This window comes from Bubalus kerabau, chromosome 19 (genome assembly GCF_029407905.1).
Source record: "Bubalus kerabau isolate K-KA32 ecotype Philippines breed swamp buffalo chromosome 19, PCC_UOA_SB_1v2, whole genome shotgun sequence".
NCBI lineage: Eukaryota > Metazoa > Chordata > Mammalia > Artiodactyla > Bovidae > Bubalus > Bubalus kerabau.
Window position 1 is genome coordinate 70,741,530 of NC_073642.1, and position 4,834 is coordinate 70,746,363.

At 51.7% G+C, this 4,834-nt stretch overlaps 1 pseudogene; it reads right to left on the reverse strand.

The window, feature by feature from the left end:
* Window positions 1-1,119: 1,119 nt before the first annotated feature.
* Window positions 1,120-4,627, reverse strand: LOC129633972 (immunoglobulin heavy variable 1-46-like; annotated as a pseudogene).
* Between the last annotated feature and the right edge of the window lie 207 nt (window positions 4,628-4,834).

Genomic DNA, 4,834 nt, shown 5'->3' on the forward strand with positions numbered 1-4,834 from the left:
GGGAAAAACTGATAAATTGGAGAGCATCACAATGAAAAACACTTGTTTTCTGAACTCACTGTTAAGGGACTCTAACGGCAAGCCACAGGCTGGAAAGATAACTTATAAATAGCATATTTGGTAAGAACTTTGTGCTATGAATGCACATGGACACTCATAACTGAACAACAGAAGGTAAGCAACCCAGTGAAAAATGGGTGAAGTCTGAACTTGCCTCCAAAGATGGACAGCTGACATGTGAGCACTTGGAAAGTCCTTTCACATCACAAGCCATCAGGGATTGCATGCTTAAAGGATCGTGAGGTACCACTGCACAGTTAGAATGGCTGGAACCCAGATCCCAACATACCAGGTCCTGGACATGACATAGAGCAAAAGGGGTGTTCACTCCTGGGCGGGGCTGCAAAAGGCTCAACCACCTGCAGACGACTTAACACATCTGCATGGAGATGAAGCTGGACTTCACGTGGGATGGAGCCACGGCTCTGAGGCAAAGACTCGGGTCCACACAGAGACCTCACAGGGGCTCATGTCTGTACAGTGCACTGACGCTTCCCCCCACAGTGCTGATATTTTGCTTACAGAATGTTTACTGTACGGAACACACTCCTCTGACACAGTGCTTATTTTACGGAACACACTCTTCTGACACAACGTGTATTGTACGTAACACACTCCTCTGACTGAGTGTGTATTGTACACAACACAGTCCTCCAACAGAGTGCTTAGTGTATGGAACACACTCCTCTGACAGAGTATCTATTGTATGGAAAACATTCCTGTAACAGTGAACACACACCTCTGACAGGGAACACACTCTAAAAATGAACATATTCTTCTAACAGTGAACACAGTCCTGTAACAGCAAACACACTCCACAGATAGGGAACACACTCCTGTACAAGCGAACACACTTCTCTGATGGAACACAGTCCTCTGAGAGTGAACACCCAACTCCTTTGATGATGAACACAAATTCTGACAGTGGACACACTCCTGTAAGAGTGAACACATGCTTGTACTCACTTTTCTCAGGACCCCAACCCAATCATCCCTGTCATCATCAGCCCCAGCACAGCTGCCCTGCCCCTCAGGGTTTCTGACACCCTCAGGATGTGGGTTTTCACACTGTGTGTCTCACACAGTAATAAACAGCCGTGTCCTCAGACCTCAGACTGCTCAGCTCAATATAGACTGTGCAGGTGGACGTGTCTGCAGCCAAGGTGACTCTGCCCTGGAACTTCTGCACATACTTTGCTCCACCATCTTTGCTGTCAATCTGTCCATCTGTTCAAGCCCTTGCTCAGGGGCCTGTCACACCCAGTGCATGTAGTCGGTGAAGGTGTATCCAGAAGCCTTGCAGGACACCTTCACTGAGGCCCCAGGCTTCCTCAGCTCAGCCCCCACTGCACCAGCTGCACCTGGGAGTGCACACCTGTGGACAGGGGACAGAAGTGCATGAACCCCCTTGACTGGACCCTGTCCCTTCCTTCACCGCAGCACCGGGATGACCCTGACCTGGAGCCAAGGCCACCAGGAGGAGGACTGTCCAGCTCCAGTCCCTGGTGAGGGCTGTGCTCCCAGGACTGCTGTGCAGAGCCGGTGTTGCTCTGGGTGATGTTCTCAGGGCTCAGAATATCCGTATTTAACCTAGGACACCTCAGGTCACCTGCATGTTCTGAGGCTGAAAACTTTACACTCAATACACGGGCGATATTAGGAAGGAGTAGTCTTCTGATGCATGATCATGCTCAGTGGGTGTGTGTCCGTGTCCTCATGCTTGTTTGAGGGCATGTGTCCTGCCAGGTCCCTGACCCCTGTGCACAGAGAGCTCTTCCACTGCAGGACCCGCCCCAGAGGACACAGTCCCCATCGTGAACCAGCCATTAGTGCCACAGAGACATCTTCAGCTCTAATCAGTGTGTTTCGCCAAAGTCAGCCACCACTGGGTATTTGCATAGACACACACACCTACCTGTCTCACACACACAGACACATGACACACACACACACACACCTGTCACACACACACACACCTGTGACACACACATACATGTCACACACACACCCATCTCACACACACACCTGTCACACACAGACCTGTCACACAGACATACAGACACACACACACCTGTCACACACACACACCTGTTACACACACTCACCTGTCACACACACACACAAACCTGTGACACACACATACATGTCACACACACACCTGTCTCACGCACACACCTGTCACACACAAGCCTGTCACACAGACATACAGACACACACACACCTGTCACACACACACACCTGTTACACATACACACCTGTCACACACACACACACAAACCTGTGACGCACACATACATGTCACACACACAGCTGTCTCACACAGACCTGTCACACAGTCATACAGACACACAAACACCTGTTACACACACATACCTGTCACAAACACCTGTTACACAGACACACCTGTTACTCACACACCCACCCGTCAAACACACACACACCTGTCACACACACAGACAAACCTGTCACACACACACTTGTCACACACACACCTGTCTCACACACACACACATCTGTCAAACACACAAACACACACACAATCAAACAGAGACATGCTCACTCACACACTGACACACACACATACACACAAACACAGGCACACACATGCACACATTCACATTCAAAGATGCACACATACATATACTAATACATATACATACTCATGCACACACTCACACACAAACATGCAACACATCCAGACTTGCATGCTCACATACACACTCACACACACACTCACAGACATATACACATGTACTTCTCATGGCCTCACCGAGCTGTGTATTCCCAACAGGCCCCAATATTCAATGTCACCAGTCCTTGTTCTGCTAGCTATTGTTTTCAGTGAAAATAGAAGACTCCCTCTCTGAGACTCCTGGCCCCTCCCCACATGTTCCTGGGCAGCAGCCCTGCACTGGGGTCCTGGGCACCCCCTGCCTGGGCTCACAGGGCAGTCCTAGCAGTGTTTCTAGTCTGGTATTAAGTGGCTGTGTTCCATCTTCAGAGTATTCTTCTAGAGACAGCATGTTCTTTTAATCATCTCTAGAAATAGCCTCAATAAACGCACGCACTCTGTAGAGAGACCCCAAGGAAGGAGTTTGTGAGAACACCTGGACGTCACCGCCCTGGGGCTGCAGGGGCACTGATGCAGTTGACACTCACAGTGAGTCCAGAGGCTCTCGAGGACTTGGGGTCCCTTGGCCTCCTGGAACCCCCGTGGGCTAACATCATGTCACAGGATAGCTGCATGCAGAAGCACGGGGCTCGATGCCCACTGCACCTACCGTTCACTCTGGGCTCACCTGTTCTTACAGCACCTGGACCCTGCAGGGGCCCCACAAGAAGGTCTAGACGAGCCCCCTTGTTGGAAACAGCGCAATCGCCCCTGAGAATTCACAGCACAAACACTTGAGGGGCTCCTAGTGCCCACACCTGTGAGAGGAGACACCTGAGATGCTGGAGGAGGACGAGGCACAGCCCTTGTCAGCTGACTCAGGTGAGGCTGCCCAGAGGGAGTGCTCACCCAGGGAATGGGGCGGTGAGCACGCTCAGTCACCTCAGCCGTGTCTGACCCTTTGATATGCCACAGACTGTAGCCCACCAGACTCCTCCGTCCATGGGATTCTCCGGGCAGGAACACTGGAGAGGGTTGCCACAACAGCACCCTGCAGAGAAGCTAGGCCAGCCGTGTGCGTGTCCCCTGGCAGGACATTGCTTCAGCAGAATGGTCTCGGGGTGCATCCGTCCTCAGACTCCATCCTGCTTCTCTCCATCCCTCCTGACCACCTGCCTGAGGACCTCAGGACCTGGTGTCAGTGGGGAGATAGACCCACTGCTGAGTCAGCCACGTGTCCTCCAGCAGGACCCTGTGACAAGCCTGCTTCCCCCTGTTCTGAGTCTCTGATGGAACCTTCATAAATATTCCTGAGATCGTCAGATACCCAAGAGAGGAGAGGGATACTAGCCATGTAGATCAGGCAGGAGAGAGTGGGTCTGAGGCCAGTAGTGAGGTGCTCCAATCCTGGTCTCCAGCCATGGGTACCAGAGCCTCAGCGCCCTGGCTCCTGATGGTTGTCTGGCTGTGGTGTCTGCACACTAGCTCCCCTCCTCAAGGAGGCTGCATATCGTAGCTCTGCCAGGTCCCTGGGGGTCACATGTGGGTAGGGGTTACCTGCATTGTTGAGGTTGAACACCCATGACTCAGGGGATCTGGGTCTGGGCTCTGAGCGTCCCCAGGGTTTTTAGTATTGGCCCATCCTCGTTCTACTCCTTCCTGGGCTGCAGTGCCCTGGTCCAGTCCCTTCTCTTAGCCTTGAGATATGCCCCCTCTGTAGGTCTGCAGTGGATAAGAATTTCTGTTCACCTCCTAGGAGAAGCTGGGGGAAGAGCTCTTTTATGGAGGGTCTGCCTGATGAACCTTCTGGATAGGTGTTAACATTTCTCAGCATTGGCCTTCCCTTTGTCTGTCAGGTGTCCTGAAGTGATAAATATGCACACTCACCTTGAAGACCTGGATGTTTGTGGAGTTATATCCCACAAACCATGGGCTGTGGCCTCCAGGATCTCTCATCCTTACAGTGGTTATTGCTGGTCCTGCAGGAATTGGTAGTAATTACCCTGAAGGTGCTCCTCCTGAAGCTTTGCATTCCTGGGCAGATCTCCCCTGGACTGTGGATTGCCCACCTCTCTGGTATTGTGCTGGGGGATTGCCCTGTAATGTTAGGACTTTGTTAGGTCCAGGGAAACTTTTGGTGTTGAGAATTTCCTTGCTTTAATG